This window comes from Gopherus flavomarginatus, chromosome 22 (assembly GCF_025201925.1).
Source record: "Gopherus flavomarginatus isolate rGopFla2 chromosome 22, rGopFla2.mat.asm, whole genome shotgun sequence".
In the NCBI taxonomy this organism is placed as follows: Eukaryota; Metazoa; Chordata; order Testudines; family Testudinidae; genus Gopherus; species Gopherus flavomarginatus.
This window is the reverse complement of record NC_066638.1, coordinates 19,759,623-19,780,660: the sequence shown is the minus strand read 5'-3', so window position 1 is coordinate 19,780,660 and position 21,038 is coordinate 19,759,623. Positions and strand designations below refer to the sequence as shown.

The window sequence follows — 21,038 nt, the reverse complement described above, 5'->3', positions numbered from 1 at the left end:
GCCCAGTGACCCATCAGATGGAAGATGCTTTAAGTGTAATGAACTGGGACATATCAAGGCCAAGTGTCCCAAGAACACCATGCGAGTGCAATTCATTACACCACCATCACACCAAAGATCCCCAGGCCCGGATGCCTCTCAAATACCCTTGGAGCGAAGGGAAAATTTGAGAGTGGGCGGAAAGAAGGTTACTGCGTGGAGAGACACGGGGGCACAAGTGTCAGCTATCCACCAATCCTTCGTTGACCCCAAATTCATCAACCCAAAGGCCAAAGTGACAATTTACCCCTTCATGTCACAAGCTGTAGACTTGCCTACAGCTCAACTGCCTGTCCAGTACAAAGGCTGGTCAGGAATGTGGACTTTTGCAGTCTATGACAATTATCCTATCCCCATGCTACTGGGGGAAGACTTGGCCAACCAGGTGAGGCGGGCCAAGAGAGTGGGAATGGTTACACGTAGCCAAACCAGGCAAGCTTCCAGACCCATTCCTGTTCCTGAACCGTCCACAGAGGCCCCGTCTGTGTTACCAGAGACCCAGACAGAGGTAGTGGACCCGGATTCCATGCCTACCACTAAAACAGCCACAGCATCTCCAGTCCCAGGCCCGGAACTGGAACAGCAACCAGCACCAGCAAGTGCAACCCCATCTTCAAACTCAACGCCAGAGGGCGCCAGCGAGCCAAAACTGGCAGAAGCAACAGACAGCCATACCCAAAAGGCTCAGCCAGAGCCTGAAATACCCTCAGGTGCACCAGCGGAGAGCGGTTCACCAGCAACGGAAACAACCCCATCACCTACATCGCTTCCAGAGGGACCAAGCCCAAGTCCACAGTCTGAGGAAGAACTGGTGACCCCAGCCTCAAGGGAACAGTTCCAGGCTGAGCAGGAAGCGGATGACAGCCTTCAGAAAGCTTGGGCGGCGGCACGGAGCACCCCACCGCCTCTCAGCTCTTCTAATCGATCCCGGTTTGTTATAGACCAAGGACTTTTGTACAAGGAAATTCTTTCTGGTGGACACCGGGAAGAATGGCAGCCGCAAAAACAGTTGGTGGTTCCAACTAAGTACCGGGAGAAGCTCTTAAGCTTAGCCCATGATCATCCCAGTGGCCATGCTGGGGTGAACAGAACCAAGGACCGGTTGGGGAAGTCCTTCCACTGGGAGGGGATGGGCAAGGATGTTGCCAAGTATGTCCGGTCTTGTGAGGTATGCCAAAGAGTGGGAAAGCCTCAAGACCAGGTCAAGGCCCCTCTCCAGCCACTCCCCATAATTGAGGTCCCATTTCAGCGAGTAGCTGTGGATATTCTGGGCCCTTTCCCAAAAAAGACGCCCAGAGGAAAGCAGTACGTACTGACTTTAGTGGACTTTGCTACCCGATGGCCAGAAGCAGTAGCTCTAGGCAACACCAGGGCTAACACTGTGTGCCTGGCCTTAACAGACATCTTTGCCAGGGTAGGTTGGCCCTGCGACATCCTTACAGATTCAGGGTCTAATTTCCTGGCAGGGACCATGGAAAAACTGTGGGAAACTCATGGGGTGAATCACTTGGTTGCCACCCCATACCACCATCAAACCAATGGCCTGGTGGAAAGGTTCAATGGAACTTTGGGGGCCATGATACGAAAATTCATCAACGAATTCTCCAATAATTGGGACCTAGTGTTGCAGCAGTTGCTGTTTGCCTACAGGGCTGTACCACATCCCAGTTTAGGGTTTTCACCATTTGAACTTGTGTATGGTCACGAGGTTAAGGGGCCATTACAGTTGGTGAAGCAGCAATGGGAGGGGTTTACGCCTTCTCCAGGAACTAACATTCTGGACTTTGTAAGCAACCTACAAAGCACCCTCCGACACTCTTTAGCCCTTGCTAGAGAGAACCTAAAGGATGCTCAAGAAGAGCAAAAGGCCTGGTATGACAGACATGCCAGAGAACGTTCCTTCAAGGTAGGAGACCAGGTTATGGTCTTGAAGGCGCAACAGGCCCATAAGATGGAAGCATCATGGGAAGGGCCATTCACGGTCCAAGAGCGCCTGGGAGCTGTAAACTACCTCATAGCATTTCCCAATTCCTCACTAAAGCCTAAAGTGTACCATGTTAATTCTCTCAAGCCTTTCTATTCCAGAGACTTACAGGTTTGTCAGTTTACAGTCCAGGGAGAGGATGCTGAGTGGCCTGACGGTGTCTACTACGACGGGAAAAAAGACGGTGGCGTGGAAGAGGTGAACCTCTCAACCACCCTGGAACGTCTGCAGCGGCAACAAATCAAGGAGCTGTGCACTAGCTTCGCCCCATTGTTCTCAGCCACCCCAGGACGGACTGAACGGGCATACCACTCCATTGATACAGGTAATGCTCACCCAATCAGAACCCCACCCTACCGAGTGTCTCCTCATGCCCAAGCTGCTATAGAACGGGAGATCCAGAACATGCTACAGATGGGTATAATCCGCTCATCTACCAGTGCATGGGCATCTCCAGTGGTTCTGGTACCCAAACCAGATGGGGAAATACGCTTTTGCGTGGACTACCGTAAGCTAAATGCTGTAACTCGTCCGGACAACTATCCAATGCCACGTACCGATGAGCTATTGGAAAAGTTGGGACGTGCCCAGTTCATCTCTACAATAGACTTAACCAAGGGGTACTGGCAAGTACCGCTAGATGAACCTGCCAAGGAGAGGTCAGCATTCGTCACCCATGCGGGGGTGTATGAATTCAATGTCCTTCCTTTCGGCCTTCGTAATGCACCCGCCACCTTCCAAAGGCTGGTAGATGGTCTACTAGCTGGACTGGGAGAATTTGCAGTTGCCTACCTCGATGATGTGGCCATTTTTTCTGACTCCTGGCCCGAACACCTACTACACCTGGAAAAGGTCTTTGAGCGCATCAGGCAGGCAGGACTAACTGTTAAGGCCAAAAAGTGTCAAATAGGCCAAGACAGAGTGACTTACCTGGGGCACCAGGTGGGTCGAGGAACCATAAACCCCCTACAGGCCAAGGTAGATGCTATCCAAAAGTGGCCTGTCCCACGGTCCAAAAAGCAGGTCCAATCCTTCTTAGGCTTGGCCGGATACTACAGGCGATTTGTACCACACTACAGCCAAATCGCTGCCCCACTGACCGACCTGACCAAAAAGACCCAGCCAAATGCAGTTAAGTGGACTGATGAGTGTCAAAAGGCCTTTACCCAACTTAAGGCAACGCTCATGTCGGACCCTGTGCTCAGGGCCCCGGATTTTGACAAGCCATTCCTAGTAACCACAGATGCATCTGAGCGTGGTATAGGAGCAGTGCTCATGCAGGAAGCAACAGATCACAACTTCCATCCTGTCGTGTTTCTCAGCAAGAAACTGTCTGAGAGGGAAAGTCACTGGTCAGTCAGTGAAAAGGAATGCTATGCCATTGTGTACGCCCTGGAAAAGCTACGCCCATATGTTTGGGGACGGCGGTTCCAACTACAAACTGACCATGCTGCACTAAAGTGGCTTCATACTGCCAAGGGGAACAACAAGAAACTTCTTCGTTGGAGTTTAGCTCTCCAAGATTTTGATTTTGAAATTCAACACATCACAGGAGCTTCTAATAAAGTTGCTGATGCACTCTCCCGTGAGAGTTTCCCAGAATTCAGTAGTTAAAAAGTGTTCTTAAAATGTAGAAGTCTGTTAGTTATATACTTAGGAGTATATGTAAAGGTGTATGTGTTGTATTAATCTGTTTATTTTCAAGTTCTAGAAGGAAATCGCCGCCAGTGAGCTTCCCCACTGTCTGCAATTTGGGGGGCGTGTCATAAACAGATAGCTAAGGGTTAATGTCTCTTTCACCTGAAGCACCTGACCAGAGGACCAATCAGGAAACCGGATTTTTTCAACTTTGGGTGGAGGGATTTGAGTGTCTAAGGTCTTTGTTTTCTGGCTGCCTGCCTTCTCTGAGCTTTGGAGAAGTAGTTCTATTTTCTAGTCTTCTGTTTCCAAGTGTAAGGACAAAGAGATCAGATAGTAAGTTATATGGTTTCTTTTCTTTGGTATTTGCATGAATATAAGTGCTGGAGTGCTTTGATTTGTATTCTTTTTGAATAAGGCTGTTTATTCAATATTCTTTTAAGCAATTGACCCTGTGTTGTATCATCTATATACAGAGAGAACATTTGTACTTATTTTTCTTTCTTTTTATATAAAGCTTTCTTTTAAGACCTGTTGGAGTTTTTCTTTACTTCAGGGAAATTGAGTCTGTACTCACCAGGGAATTGGTGGGAGGAGGAGGTCAAGGGGAGATTTGTGTGTTGGATTGCTGGCCTGGCTTTGCATTCCCTCTGGGGGAATAGGAAAGTACTTTTTGTTTCCAGGACTGGAAGCAGAGAGGGGGAGTCACTCTGTGTGGTTTCACGGAGCTTGTGTCTGTGTATCTCTCCAGGAGCATCTGGAGGGGGGAAGGGAAAAAGGATTATTTCCCTTTGTTGTGAGACTCAAGGGACTTGGGTCTTAGGGTCCCCAGGGAAGGTTTTTCAGAGGGACCAGAGTGCCCCAAAACACTCTAATTTTTTGGGTGGTGGCAGCAGGTACCAGGTCCAAGCTGGTAACTAAGCTTGGAGGTTTTCATGCTAACCCCCATATTTTGGACGCTAAGGTCCAAATCTGGGACTAGGTTATTACAGTGGTGTCCCAGGGATCTCTATGAAAGGAGAAGAACAGGATTTCCTTGGGGTGGGGAGAGAATTGAGAGTGTCTCAGGGGGTTGTACAGACGTGTTGCCCAGGTGATAGACTGGCTAAAACACAGATTTTGCTGTGAGCAGGATTCAAACCTGCACAGTGAAACCCTATTAGATTTTAACTCTCACATCTTAACCACTTGGCCATCACAGCTGAGAGTGAAAAACTGCCCCAATGCCAGAGAAACTGGTAAAGAATCACAATGACCAGGTGTGAAGTCATCTGAACTACAGAATTCCCACCACAAACCTGGCTCCCAAAGCACAGGGGGGATTTGGGGTTTGTTCTCTTTGCTTAGCCATGTGCAGTCACACAGAGAACGCGTTTAAAAGTCTCCCTTCCCACAGTGCGGGAATGGGAAATGATTCTCAACTTGAAGCCTGATGTAGGGTGACCAGACATCCCGATTTTATCGGGACTGTCCTGATATTTGTTTGTTTGTCCCACGTCCTGACCGATGTTTGGTCGGGACCCTGGACAAACAAATAACCTTGTCCTCTTCTCCGGCACAGAGGCATAGTCTGGAGGGATACTTGCCCCACCCAAACTCCACCCCCTCATTCCCCCATTGGATCCCTCCCCAAATCCTGGCCCTGCCCCTGCCCCCAGCCCCACTCCCTCTCTGCCCCATTGGATCCCTCTCCAAATCCTCGCCCTGGCCCTGCCTCTACACCAAGCATGCAGCATTCTTCCTCCCTCCCAGGTTTGCACACGGGCCATGGCCATGGCCAGGAGCGCAGCACGGAAGCTGCTCCAGCCCTGCAGCCTGCGGGGCAGCGCAGTGGGGCTGGGGGCAGAACGGAGCAGGCAGGGCCCAGGTGGGCGGGGGGCGGAGACACATGTGGGGCTGACACACTCCTGTCGGGAGCTGCCTGGTTCACCTCTTGCCCAGGAGCTGCAGGAGGGGCCCGGATCATGGCTCGGCTGCAGAGCTTGGAGCCCAGGCTGGACCCAGGAGTGAGGGGATGGGGGAGCTGGGGGTGTAGCGGGGGTCAGAGCCGAGAGTTGGTTGGAGATGGGGCTGTGCCACTGCCACTTGGCGGCGGGGGGGCCCTCTGGCTTTTTTTTTTTTTTTGCTCCACCCCTCACATCCCAATATTTCATCTTTGACATCTGGTCACCCTAGCCTGATATGAAGGGGGATGTCTGGACCAAGGGGCCAGGGACTGGCCTTTGCTAGAGAAACCACTGTCAAGTTTTAGCCAGTTAGGACAAGTCAGCAAATAAGAACAACCTCAGGTATCAGTAACTGCTACAGGTTGCAAATTCCTACATGCAGCAGTTTCTGGCACTACACCTGCAAAGCTCTGCTCCCCAGCTCTTCTCGGGCTCCTGCTTTCTCCTTAGCTCTGCCCCACTCTCACCCAGGCAGTTCCAGCTCACATGGAGGATGGGACCCCCTGGCCTGGGACTCTCTCATTACACTGCCTGGCCTGTCAGTGCAGCTAACTTGGAGCTTTGGCCTCTCCCCATTGTCCCTGGGGACTGTCAGTCTCAGGGTCCTGATTTCCCATTGATCCTTCCTCCTTCTATTGGTGCTGGGAACTAGCCAACCAACCCCGCCCCCCACACACACACTAAGTTTTAGTAAAGGGCCAAGAGCCCCCTTACACAAGCAGCCCCATGAGGGTCACTGATGTGCAGAGAAGGCGGCACAAGCTGCTCCCATGGTGTAATGGGCAGCACTCAGGACTCTGAATCCTGTAATCTGAGTTCAGATCTCAGTGGGACCTTGTGTTGGCTTCTGGTCATAGGCGGCAGGTTATATACATTTGTGGTGCTCTTGCTCCAGGAATATTCAGGGCTGGGGTCCCTGCTCCAACAATATTTGGAGCTGGGTCTCTTCCCCTGGCCCTGTCCCCCCCTGCTGCGCTGCGTCCCTGCCTGACAAAAAGCAGCGTGCGCCTGTCCCCTGCCTGCTCCTGCTGCTGGAGTAGAGCGATTCTGCGCAGAACTGCTGTCTGCTACCCCCGGGGTCCTAGTGCCCACCCACCACTAATGGCAAGGCAGGCTGCCCTGAGCCTCTCCAACGCCCTGAGCCCCAGCCCTCATCCCTCTGCACCCTGATCCTCTGCCCCAGTCCTGAGCCCTCCCACAGCATGAACCCCCCATCTTCAGCCCCACAGCCCTCACACCACACCCCAATCCCCAGCCCTGAGCCCCCTCCTGCATCATGAATCCCTCATCCTCAGCCCCTCAGCCCTGCACTCCCTCCTATCCCCAAACTCCCTCCCAGAGCCTGCACTTCTCACCCCTTCCTACAACCCCATCCCCTGCCCCAGCCTGGAGCCTGCACCCAGCACCCAAACTCCATCCCAAAGCCTGCACCCTGCACACCTCCTGCACCCTAATCCCCAGCCCAGGATCAGCACCCCAGACCTCCCCCCCAAGCCCCTTCCCAGAGCCTTAGGCAGGTGGGGGTGGATTTGGGGGGGCAGAGTTGGGGGGCGGGCTCTGGGCACCACCAAAATTTCTACAAACTTGCCACCCATGCTTGTGGTAAAGCCCCAGAGCTCAACTCCCCTGTCTCCAGCTGTGTAAGAGTGAATCTTTCCCCTCCTGCTGGGTGACTCACACCTCCTAGAGCCAGGTCTTTGGCTGGGGTGCCCACAATGGATTAGGGCTCTAGAACTTGCTACCCTGATAGTTGGGATTCTTGCTGCTGCACCTGATGTTCACAGGCTTGGCCCTTGTGCTTCCTACCACACGTTTCCTCTGGCCCACATGGCGCTTGAAGAAAGGAGTGCCAGCGCTGGGATTAATAGTCAGGTCTTGGCAGGAGGGAGGAAGAGTCCCAGGCTGGACCCAAACACCTTCCCTCCTCCGGGCACCTAGATCAGAGGCAGCCCAGCTCTGTCCGCTGGATACCTCAGCAGAGTAGGTGAGTTCATGTAAATACAGTCTGGTCCCAAAGCCTCCTCCCAACCCTGGTCATCACTAGCTGTCAGGGGAGAGCTCATTCACACCTCGCTTACAAATCATCATTTGAAATTCTAAGGTTGGCCAACACTGCCGAAGCCAATGCACCGACATTGTCAGCAAACACAAGAGCTAGGTGAGGAAACCCGGCTTTGTCCAGACTTTCCAAACCTATTTGACTTTCTCAGGTACAAGTAGTTTTCATACGTTGCATCTGCTTTTAAAGTGTGTGTTAACGTTTCAATTTCCATTCAAATTTGCAACCAATGACAACATTGGCAGCGCTGCATGTAACTACCTGACCACTGAGGGAGGAGGTGTTGGGAAAATCGGGGAAGGGGGTGTACAGCCCCCTGGCTGGGGGGCGAATAGGGAATGCCCAGTTTCACTGAATTGAGTCTCCTACTGCAGCACCTCAGTAGGTTACATCAGAGAGGAGCTGCAGTGTCTAGGCAGTGGGATGCCTGTGCCTTTAAGAGCCCAGCCCTGGGAAGCCCATGCTGAGAGGTGCTGCCTGTGAGAGGGGAAATAAAAAAGCCCTCTGCTCCCCCCACCCATGTTTGCAAACACTGGAGTCTCAGCCCACCGGGATAACTGTTATCCCTCTGTCCCTGCCTGTGCCAGGGTTTAACCCTCTGGCAGCGCCTCCCTCTGGGCTTAACTCCGGCTCCTTTCCCTGTCCCTGACTTTGCCTTCAGTCCCTCTCCTAACTCTGCCTCCAGCTGCTTGACCCCCCGACCAGTCAATTTCCACCCCCGGCTCAGACCCTGGCCACCCCCTCCTCTGATTTGCCCTCCTTTGCCCCTTTTTAATCCCTGTAAAAAGTAGGGAGTGCTGGGTCCCATTCTCTGAAGGGAGGGCTGGGCGCTTGGCCCCTGCCTGCCCAGTGCTCAAAGTGCCCCATGACCTTGTGGATGTTTGCTGAGTGCTGCAAGGTCACCCGAAGGGGGAGAGAGACGCGGTTAGGAGGTGATGCAGCCAAGGGTGCCTCACCCAACACTGAGATGCAGCCACCTCTGGGGTGATTTACACAAGTCAGCAAATGAATATGGAACAAGAAACGCACTGGAAGGACTGAGGCAGCTGCAGGAGGTGGAGAAAACCAGAAAAAGCAGTATCCCTGGATCCCAACCCTGCTCCTCCCCCACTCTACCCCCTAATCTCCACTCCCCTCTCACATTTGAGGGGAGAACCCAGGAGTCCTGGTCCCCAGCCTTGCCCACCCCCATATTTCGATATGGCTCCATCCAACAGCTGCCCCCACAATTGCAGGGCAGTGCCATGGTGCACACTGGGGCCTGCCTGTTTGCACAGGATTGGCAATGCCAGTGCCCCAGGATGGGGAGAGATGATGCTAAGGGAGAAGCAAGCAGCAGACAGCTCCCATGACAGAGAAAGAAATGCTAGGGGGTGCTGTGCTGCAAGGAGTGAAGGGGGTTGGCAGGGAATGGGAAGATCTTCCCTCACAGCAGGTGTGTCTGTCTCCCTCCCAATTCCTCCCCAGCCCTACCCCATCCCAGGCAAATCCCGGCCCAGCTACCAGGGTTAAATTTGGCCTGGATTCCCCAGCTGCTGGGGGTGGGGTATGGGGCTGGGAAGCATGAGCCTCTACTCCCCCTTCCCCAGACACAGTTGCATGGGCACAGACCAAAGGAGCCTGCAGCACTGCTGCCTAGAGGAAACTGAGGCACCAGCCAGTGACAGACACATCATGGCTCTCCTCATCCTCATCCTCTTTTCCATATACAACCTGGCCAGGGGAGCAGGGGGTAAACTCAGGGCAGTTGCATAGTTAACCTGTGGAACTCCTTGCAAGAGCATGTTGTGAAGGCCAAGACTATAACAGGGTTCAAAAAAGAACTAGATAAGTTTATGGTGGATAGATCCATCAAGGGCTCTTAGACAGGGTGGGCAGGGATGGTGCCTGTAGCCTCTGTTTGCCAGAAGCTGGGAATGGGCAACAGGGGATGGATCACTTGATGATTTCCTGCTCTGTTCATTCCCTCTGGGGCACCTGGCACTGGCCACTGTCAGAAGACAGGAGGATACTGGGCTAGATGGACTTTGCGTCTGAACCGGTCTGGCCGCTATTATGTCTCCCTTGGAACAGCAGTGACACCGAGTGGCCAATCAGGGTAATTAATGCACAGAAGGTGTTTCCTTTGATACAGCAGTGACACCCACTGGTCAGGTGGTGTAATGCACAGCGTGTGTCTGCCCTCTGCGAGCAGTGACACCCACGGACCAGTCACGGTAAGGCACAGAGTGTATTTCTCACCAATCTGGGTAAGGCACAGAGCATGTTTCCCATGGAGCAGCAGTGACACCCAGTGACCAGCAGGGGTGGCATCAGATTCTTCTCCTTTAGTGGGGGACTGAGATGGGCTAGACAAAAAAAACTGGGGGGCTGTGCCCCCCATCACCTGGTCCCACCCTTCACGGGGGCCATGCCTCTGTTCCTTCTCAGTTAAAGGCCAGGCTCATCTCCTCTCCCCCCAGCTACGGTTTACAGCAATACAAACTTTATTAAAATAAAATAGTAAACAGGGTTTACTTTAAATATTCTAAATCTGTCCAAATTTCAGTACTGAATCCAAAGTTCTCTTAAAGATCCCATCAGTAACCAAAACCTAAATAAAAAATTGAAACCAAAAACAAGGCTTAATTTAAAACCCAAACATTAAGAAAAAACTTTGTTTGTAAAAATAAAAACTAACAAATGCTGTAAATTAATAATTTCAACATTTTATCAAAAAAGTGTGCTACAGCAGAATGATAAAATAACATCAAATAAATAAGCATGATGACTAAAACCTCCTATAAAGGAACTGAATCCTTGAATACTGGTCAAATCTGTAGAAGATATGCAGAACTATGTCAAAACTGGTGTTGCAGGTCAGCCATTCGAATCCAGCAAATATCAATTAAAAGTTCCATTCCAACTAAAAAAACCGAAACAACCCAATAAACCAAAATGGTCATAGCCTGAAACAAATCTACACGAAGCAAAATTAAACCTGTACCAACATTGGAACAAACTATGTAAATTTCTAATTCTAACTTCTTGTTTCTCCCAGGAGGAAGGTGTTTTCCACCCCAGTAACCAGGCTGTCACTGCAGCTTTCCTTTCACTAAATAAGATTTTTACCAAATATAAATTGTCCTCCAATTTCTCTAAGAGAAATTGAAATTGTATCTTTGCACTAATATCCCAAATGTGCAAGTCCATCCCCTCAGAGCAGCCCCACACCCTGAGACCAGTGGAGAATCCCAACTGGTTTGTGCGTTTGTAACCCTGGGGCCTGAAGCTGATGAGAGAAAGGGAAGTGAGCTATCTTGGAGCTTTCCGATACCACCTGCGGGGAGCACAGGGATTTGACTGAGTGACATCCTGGCTAATTTTCACCTTGTTCTCCGCCAGCAGGCTCCACTGGAGAGCTCGGGAGTGACTTGACCATGGCAGCACCCTATTTACATATTAAAAACTGGCATTTTGGGGCCAATGGGGTGAAATGTGAGTACTTTTGGGGTTGGGACCCACATGAGAAGGGATGTGGACAAATTGCAGAGAGTCCAGCAGAGGGCAATAAAAATGATTAGAGGACTGAGACACATGACTTATGAGAACCTACAGGCCAGGGTTAGGATAGAGAATTGGGTTGTGAATGCTCTGGAATGAGGCCAAGAAAAAGAAAACTGAGATGCAAGAGAGAAATCAAGCTAGAGCAAAAACCAGAGAAGAAATGTGCGATTTGAGCTGCAGAGAGAAAAAATACCCTCTCCCTGTCCCCTCTCACCAAAGCATCTAAGAACCAGATGAGAGACATCTCTCCCCTGCTGCAACAACAATTCCAATTGACCTGGACTGAGGAAGGAAATCTTCTCCTTTGCAGCACTAGCAGACCTGAGCTGAATCATGAACACCTCATCCCCTCCCTCCCTCCCTCCCGCCTGCCTCCAATCTGGTGTTCCTGGCGTGGGAAACGGGAGGGGCTCCTCTCTTCTCCATTTGGGACATGGCGGGATGAGAGAAGTGACAGGGCTTTACGGGAAATAATTATTTGCCTGATTCATCTGCAAGTCCTAGTCCTTGTTAACCCAAACAAATGGTTTATCCTGCATGCTGATGCCAGTTTGGAGGGTCTGGGAGCAGTCCCATACCAGGAAGTGGAAGGAAATGTTAATCTGTAGGCTTTGCCAGCTGAAGACGGTCTGACAGCGAAACTCGCTATCCCATCCACCAGCAGCAGTCCTTGGTCTTGAAATGGGCCATCACTGAGAAATTTCGAGACTACTTGTGTGGTGCTCAGTTTCAGGTGTGGACAGAGAACAATCCACTGACTTATGTGTTAACAAGGACTAAGCTGGATGCTACAAGGCAGAGATGGGTGGCTACTTTTGCTAGCCATAACTTTGCATTCAATACCAATGAGTTGGTATAATAGGGAGTGTGATTTATCAGGACCATCAATTCTTGGCTAGGGGGAGAATGTCAGCAGGGTAAGAATGAACTCTACCCTGCCATCTGTTGGTGATCTGTTGTAAAAGCCTTTTGAGGCTGATGTCATTTGCATAGTTCCACCCACCCTGGATTGCATGATGGGAGTGCTTGTCCAAAGGGTCATTTCAGCTGCTGTGGGATCCCCAGTCTCTTTCTTATTAGGACAGGGGTAATAAAGTGCAGTTATTCCAGTGATATGAATCAAAGACAGTAGAACGGAACTTAGCAGTTCATGATTTCGGGACTCACTCGAACCTACATAAAACTTATTAGGCAAGGCACATGGGTTCCAAAGGATAGTGAAATAAGAGAGATTGAAAAAGAATATTTGCGTTTAGTGCAATGGATTGTTTGTAAAATCTTTAAATGTGCTTTTTGTGTTCTTTGTATCTCTTTAGTTTAAAAAGAAAACTTTTTATAGCTTGAATACATATTAGGTTCTATACCACAGATATAAAATCATTAATAATTAAATGCAATTTTTAGAGAAGCATAAGTTACTGAGTTTTAATCTTATTTCCACACTTAAAGTTGTAAACAACTCCCTAATGCGGGAAGATGTTCCTTACCACTCAAACAGCAAGGAAATTTTGCAGATTGGACTCCAGGAGATCAGCTCTGGGGCACAGCTTTTGTGACACACGAACGATCTCTGAAACCAGATTCTTAGTCACAGGTCAGCAGATGGGTTTATGCAAATACTGGACTCTGGGACCAGAGCTGGGAGGAGGGTGTCACAATTTTTGTGGCACATGCACCACCTTTGCAGCCTCACTCCATAACACCACACACAGCAGCCTTTTACCTCTCAGAACCAAAACATACCCTGAAAGAGATCAAACAGCATAAGCTTAAGGCAAACAACTGAAGCACTAACAACAACTCAAAGAGATTCAAAAACACCTCTGTCTTTACACACCAGGGATGGTAGGAAGGAAACCAGCAGGCACAAGCACCAGCCAGCAAGAACCAAACAAATATCCATCCCTACCACCCACTAGCTTTAGGTCTTTGGAACCCAGACCCCTTAATGGGTGAGTACTTTACGGGCAAGGGTGAAGCTCTCAGGCCTCAAATGCCAGGTATAGTTACTCTCTCCTTGATCCAGAACGAACAGGAAAATACACTGCATTACTCCTGCCCCAATAAAAAAGAGACTGGGGATCCCACAGCAGCTGAAATGACCCTCTGGACAAGCACTCCCATCATGCAATCCGGGGTGGGTGGAACCATGCAAATGACATCAGCCTCAAAAGGCCTTTACAACAGATCACCAACAGATGGCAGGGTAGAGTTCATAGCTACCCTGCTTAAACTAGATTGTGGCAAAGATTAAAAAACACTGAACGTTCAAACTCACCAAACGCGGGTCAATCCATCCTCATCGTCCTATCCGCTTGTTATACTCCACACCTGAACAGAGCCCTCACATGGACAACATACCCTCCTAACTCAGTGTCTGTACATTAACCTTTTACCCTCAGTTGGGGCTATTGCAGATTAGGTATTCCCTATGCCACTCGATCTTAAACCGAACTTCGCACCCCCTGGGTAATCTGTACGTTGTTCCCTGATCACCAGAAACTTCTGCGCCTAAACGCTGTATCGTACACTTCTTTTTTTCTTTCAACATCATCTTAATAAAATGTTGACATTTGTTTGAGATCCTGGCTCCTGCTCCTTTGCAAGGCGTGTGCGTTTGCTCCAGGTTTTAGTCTGCTAAGATAGCGAGGGGGGCCGATTGAGCCAGCGGCGCTTGCCTGCTGCAGACACGGATCCAAGGCTGAACCTCGTCCCCCACGAGCTGAAGGCTTAACTGAAAACAGTTTAAGAAGTGCTCCCATCTCCGGCACTCAGCTACCCAGCTCCCAGGGGGTCCAAACCCCAAATAGATCCCTTTTACCCTGTAGACGCTGTAAAATCCTGTGACCAGGGCAGCTGCCTCGCAGCCTGCGCATCTGCCTGCCAGCGTGCGAGCGCGTAAGGCACTAATCTGGGTAGTGCCGGCTGGGTGGCAAGGGTGTGAAGAGCCAGCAGAGTGGTGCAGCGGAAGCGTGCTGGGCCCATAACCCAGAGGTCAATGGATTGACACCATCCTCTGCTACATGTGTGTTTGTTTCTTTTCCCTCTGGGCCTTCCAGTGAGGCGGTGACCAGCAGAGCAGCAAGAGGTGGCTGAGGCGGCGGCCTGCCAGTGAGCTCCCTGGCACCTCTGGCTGCCTGGGCTGAAGGCAAGAGGGAGGTCGGGGTGTGGCAAGGGCCTCCTGTCCCAGAATGAGGCTGCAGTGCTTCCTGCTCCCCTTTTCCCACCCACCCCGGCGGGCTGTGGGAGAACACTAGGGAGGCTCTCGGGCGCTGGGCAGCGCTGTGTGGCTGTCAGGGGAAAGGGCCGAGGCTACCGACTTGACCTGCCATTGACTCGCGTGGCTCTGCGCGCCGTCAGCCAGGGCGGACCAGGCTGTGCACGTGACTCAGGCTTGGGCAGCATGGCCGCTCTTTCCTGACGAGGCATGAGGCAGGCCAAGAGCTGTGCACAGCCTACAGGGAAGTGAGAGGGAGGCGTCTTTCAGCCGGCGTGTCTCGTCCGCTTCTCCCTTGCCACTTGGGCAGAGGCGGGAAGGGAGCAAAATGTTCCCGGCTGAAAGTTTTTGTGCTCGGCCTTAAGGATTAAGCCTGAGCCTCCGGCATGGCTGCTGGGAGACGGGTTTCTGAATGGCATCCAGCAGCTCTTTTGGGCCACCAGCTGAAAGCACTGAGGCCAAGAGGCAGCAAAATGGGACTTCTGAGGCTCCCCGCAGAAGCAAGGAAGTAGCACAGGCTTATCACCATCCCTGTGGGGGCTCGAACCACCATCTTTTCGGTTAATAGCCAAACACGCTGACCCATTGTGCCACAGAGACACAGATAGGCAAGGCTGTATGGAGCCCACAAGTCGGGAATCAGCTCAGGGTATGCTCTAGCATATGCATGCAGCTCTTAGACAAGCAACAGCAAGGAACTGGACTGGTATGCAGTGAAAGTTCTGTGGGAAGGAACTGAAAAGAGCACTGGGGCTGCGGTACAGCGCTTGCACATACTTTCTTTGGCCTGTTTTGCTGGAAGAGTTAGTAGGGCGAAATTTTTAGTCATAGGTCAGCAGGTGGGTTTATGCAAATACTGGACTCTGGGACCAGCGCTGGGAGGGTTGTGTCACAATTTTTGTGGCACATGCACCACCTCTGCAACCAACCTTTGCTACCTCACTCCATAACACCACACACACACACACACAGCAGCCTTTTACCTCTCAGAACCAAAACATACCCTGAAAGAGATCGAATGGCATAACCCTAACCCTAAGGCAGTGGGGCTCCTCATGTTTCTGTGTTCCACACTTTGATTTCACCCATCACGTATCAAGTGTGAACTTCTCAGGCACTAAAATAGCATTAACATGGAGTCACAGACATTCTTCTTGGGCATTCTGACTCTATCTTGGCACTCAGGTGTTGAAGCAGCCGGGATTCTTTTTGTACGCTTAGAAGGCATGCTGTTTCCATGAAGTCCAAGCAGCATCAGGGGTGGGGACAACAGTTTCTTCCTGACAGAGATTTTTATTCCTTTCCCCCAGAGCTCAAGCTGATGGGGGCAAGAGTTTGTGCATGTCTCTGCCTCCTCATGGGTGTGTGAAGGGGAGCAATCAACCAGGTCTTTTGTCCACAGATGATCCACAGTGGTTTGTCTGATGTCTCAGTCAGGGCCTTCTCTTGTTGGAAAGGAGATGACGCTTCTTCTGGTAAACTAGCATTTCACACTTGGTAATGCTTCTCTCCTGACTGGTGGCAGGGTGGCGGCAAGGGAGTTTACAGCTGTAGTGCAACGCTTATGGATCACCTTACAACATGGGCTACGGCTATTATAGGTGAAAATAATGCATGCAGCAACTCATGAGCTTGTCATAAAATCTAAACAGTAAACACATTTTTATGAATCTAATGCCTGTTTTAACAACACTAACAAACAGGTGAGCAAGACTAGTTTCCAGCCATGCATTTGTCACTTTTCAGTAAGGCCTAGGGGCCTTGGCATGAGCTGGCACCTGGTCTGCCAGTGTCAGAAGAGGATCTTCCCTCTCTTATCCCCAGGCGTCTGTACTGGTAGCAGTACTGTTCAACTTATTCATAAATGATCTGGGGAAAGGGTAAACAGTGAGATGGCAAAATTTGCAGATGATACAAAATTGCTCAGGATAGTTAAGTCCCAGGCAGCCTGCGAAGAGCCACAAAGAGATCTCACAAAACTGGGTGATGGGATAACCAAATGGCAGATGAACGTCAGTGCTGTTAAGTGCAAAGTAATGCACATTGGAAAACATAATCCCAACTATCCCTATAAAATGATGGGGTCTAAATTAGCTGTTACCACTCGAGAAAGAGATCTGGGAGTCATTGTGGATACCTCTCTGAAAACATCCACTCAATGTGCAGCGAAGTATTGGGAATCATTAAGAAAGGGATAGGTAAGACGACAGAAACTATCATATCGCCTCAATATCAATCCATTGTATGCCCACATCTTGAATACTGCATGCTGATGCCGTCGCCCCAATCTCAAAAAAGATCTATTGGAATGGGAAAGATTCAGAAAAGGACAACAAAGATGATGAGGGGATATGGACCAGCTTCCGTCTAAGAAGAGATTCATAAGATTGGGACTTTTCATCTTGGAAAAGCGACGACTAAAGAGGGATATGACGGAGGTCTATAAAACCAAGACCGGTGTGGAGAAAGTAAATAAGGAAGAGTTATTTATTCCTTCTCATAACACACGAACTAGGGGGTCACCAAATGAAATTAATAGGCAGCAGCTTTAAAACAAACAAAAGGAAGTATTTCTTCACGCACCACACAGTCAACCTGTGGAACTCTTTCCCAGAGGATGTTGTGAAGACCAAGACTATAACAGGCTTAAAAAAAGCACTAGATAAATTCATGGAGGATAGGTCCATCTGTGGCGCTTCGCCAGCGGTATCACTAGCTAACCCCAGTTTGCCAGAAGCTGGGCATGGGCGACAGGGGATGGAGCACTTGATGATTCCCTGTTCTGGTCATTCCCTCTGGGGCACCTGGCATTGGCCGCTGTCAGAAGACAGGATACTGGGCTAGGTCTTTAACTTTGATGGCTAGCTGGGACGATGGTAAATCAGACAGAACCCCTTCAACAAACCTCTTCATTTCCTTGTTATTGCCTGACACACACACACAGGGCACTGCCCCACCTGACCAGCAGAGGTCACTGCCCCAATTGGGGGATATACAGAGGGTATTACCCCACAGGGATGCCAGGGATCAGTGCCTGCCATACCTGGCACAGGGGTAGAGGGGATAGGGTGACCAGATGTCCCGATTTTATAGCGACAGTCCCGATATTCGGGGCCTTTTTCTTATATAGGTGCCTATTATCCTCCACCCCGTCCCAATTCTTCACACTTTCTATCTGGTCACCCTGCGGAGGGGGGAGGGGAGAGAGGGGGCTATACAAAGGGCACTGCCATACTTGGCCATCAGTGCACATCCCTAGTGGGGGAGTGATACACACCAGAAGCAGGGCTCACTGCCACAAAGGGCTTGAAAGATACCCTGGGCACTGCTTGACACAGCCACCCAGGCACCCTGCCACCTTGGGGGAGGTGAAGAATACACCTTGAGCACTGACTCCTCTGGCTACCAGTGGTCACAGACACAATGCAGGGGTTGCGGGGAGTAAATACATACAGGGGACTGCCCCACCTGGGCAACACAAGTCACCGAGATGAGAGTGGGATACGCAGAGGGCCCTGCCCCAATGGCTGATATACACACAGGGCCCTGCCTCACCTACCCACCAGCGCTAACAGGCGCAATGGCAGTAGTGGGGTCACATAGACAACTGCCCTCAGTTGCCACCAGGGGTCACTGCAGCAATGCTACGGGGGATACATGCCAGGCACTGCTGCCCCTCGCCACCAGGAGTCACTGCTCCTACAAGAAGGCACCTACAGGACACTCCCGTGCCTGGCCAGCAGGGGTCACTATCACTGGGGAGGGGCTATGGGGAAGCAGAGAAAGAGCAACTAACTGCAGTGGGGAAAATCATAATCTACCAGGGAGAAAGAACGGACTCCACTAGGACATCGCACCAACTCCAGCCAGGCTGGATACCAGCAATTCGGGGCTGGAGCAGCTCCAGCTAGAGGCTGGGTGGAGGCAGGTGACCTCGGTTTCTGTGCTGAGCAGGCTGCTTTGGCAGCGAGGAGGGACAGGGAACCCCCTGGCCAGGGTGTTGCTGCCCAAGGAGGGGGAGATCTGCGGCACTCTTTGGAGTAGCTGGTTCAGCAGCCGCGAGCCACGTGCTTCTCCCTGCCTGAGCTCTCCAGCAGCACATTATGCACAGGTGTGCGCTGGATGTAGGCACCAGTGTAACAACAGGGCCAGACTCTGCTGAGTGCTGCCTGCGAGAGACAGGGACAGAGTCAGACGGGCAGATGGGGGAAGGACATGACAGAGCCAGCGGCCATGAGCTGAACCCATCACAAGTCCAGCCTGTGACATCACCATCCGTCCCTACAGCTCTCCATCTGTCCCGCTGTCTGTCCAACCCTCAACCCCTCATCTATCCCCAATGTATGCCACACACACCCCTTCACCCATCTGCCTCACACACTCATCTATTTCCTCATGCATCCTGCTGTCCCTCTGACTGTCCCTGCAGTGCCCAGCACAAGGAAGCATAATGGACCCTGAGCGAGGCTTTTGGGTGATGCAGTAATGGAGCTAGCGGGTGAAAGGGGCATCTCTAATCCCAGCCCCACTTCTCCTCTGCCCAAAGCCATGACCGTGAGCCCACCCCTCTCAGTCTCAGACCTCACAACCCCAAAGACATTACTGGCCACTCACGCTGTGACCCAGTTACTGCAATGAGGTCTTCCCAAAGATAGGGGGTGGGAGGAGCAACCCCCTTATCCTGGCAGGCAGGACACATCCTTCCCAGTATGGCAGAGACCCTGCCCTTGGGCAGATAGACCCAGCTGAGCCCATAGGAGACTGGGGGAGGGGGAGCAGAGGAAGAGAATGCAGGCTACTGAACATGACAGGTGTCCATGAAAGGAGAGAGAGAAAGTTTGAGTGGAAGTTGGCCAACACAGAGAAAGAAACCTAGGAGGAAGAAAGAAACTCAGAACAGGGAGTCACCCTCATGGATCCAACTTTCTGCTAGGGAGCACACACCACTCCTCGCAAGAGAGATGATCAGCCCTCGCAAATGGCAACATCATCTCCCTTGAAGCCACAGATAGTCCGGAAACCCACACCCAGGTAATGGGAAGTCCCTGCCTGGAGCCAGGAGGGCTGTGACCAGAGCCCTTCCCAAACCAGATACACATCTCACCAACAGAGACGGTTACTCTTGTCCCAGTTGGGCAGCTCTTGCCTGGCATCAACAGGATTCACGCTGTCACTGCTCTCGATCACTTTCCATCTCACCTCAGGGCTGGACTCCGTCCCCACGACTTCTTTTCCCTTGCTATGAAACACAACACAAGAGGAAAAGAAAAAGCAATGGTGGTGAGGTTCCTCTTCTCGCTACTCCCGCACACCAGGGCTTCAGCTTCAACCCTCCTCCCATTCTGCCATCACAGCTACAATTAGAAATCTGAGCCCAGGGCTCACACCTGCTTGTCTCCCCAATCCTAGGCCCTGTCCAGCATGTCTCCCTCCACAGAACTTACCTGGCCTCATCTTACACTCCATCTTCATATTGCTCTTCTCCTTCCCAGAGCTCCTGCTCTGCTCCTCAGACCTGTCTGTCCTCAGCTCTGCAGGCAGAGGGGAAGGGGCATGATGGGAACACACACGCCCCATTCCAGACACCACACAGCATCCACAGGGCTACCAAACACCTCATCTTTGGCCAAAACCACACCCCACCCCGAGGGAGCAAAAAGCCTTTGTGAGCACTGCACATACAAGACAGGAAAAGATTAACACCCACACCCTGCCCAGCCAAAGTGGGAGCTTCCTCACCTTCCCGGCCACAGGTCCATGGGGCTCATGGATGGAGAAGTTTGCTGGGCTGTGGGGGTCCCTGAAGAACTAGCACAGCATGTGAATGAGTGACTGGGATGTATGTGGGGGCCTGACTGTGGGTTGGGGTGTCCAGGAGGACCTAAGGGAAGGGAATAGGGGGATTAGGGATAGAGGAGAATGGAGTTACCAAGGTGCATTGTGGGAATGTGGGATTTAGAGAGCCCAGAGTGGATGGGTGTCGGTGGGTTGGATGACCCCACAGTGGTTGAAAAGGGGAACTTGGCAGGTTTGGGTGTAGCAGAGATTGAAGATGAGGAACCTCACACCCTGGGGATGGACTGGGGGCGTGGGGGGATGGGAAAGTGGGGCCCAGCAATGAGAAATGGGTTGGAGGCAATTAGGGATGGGGCGCTGAGGACAATGATGGGTGGGGGAGGAGGAAGGTGGCGGGGCGCTGAGGATGGGAAGGAGGACATTGGGGATGGGGCAAGAGGAGGAGGTCAGTGTCAGGGTCCTGAGGATGGTGGGGGAGGAGGAGGTCGGGGGCGAAAGGAAAGGCCAGGTAGAGTGTACACGATGGCGGAGGGGATGCTGGGGGCTGAGGGATCACCACAGATGGGAGTGGGGCTGGCGAGAGGGTCACAACAGATGGGGGGACACTGGAGGGCAGGTTGGGGGGCTTGAAGGGGCTGCTGGGGCCCTACAGCGGGAGAGGAGGGGGCGGTGCTGGCAGGAGAGTCACAGCGGATGGGGGGGACACTGGGGGGCAGGTTGTGGGAGGTTGAAGGCCCCCAGAGAGCTCCGGCAGTGTATGAAACAGCTCCGCGTAGGAACGTGGTGCGCCGCTTCGCCCATTTCACCCCCGCA

The 21,038-nt window shown here is 51.6% G+C and overlaps 1 long non-coding RNA gene across 1 annotated transcript; it reads right to left on the bottom strand.

Moving 5' to 3' along the window:
• Positions 1–19,321: 19,321 nt before the first annotated feature.
• Positions 19,322–20,555, bottom strand: LOC127039154 (uncharacterized). The gene is made up of 3 exons (XR_007770899.1): positions 20,169–20,555; positions 19,874–19,960; positions 19,322–19,668 (listed from the first exon to the last, which is right to left on the bottom strand). It is a non-coding gene; the product is annotated as an uncharacterized LOC127039154 (long non-coding RNA).
• Between the last annotated feature and the right edge of the window lie 483 nt (positions 20,556–21,038).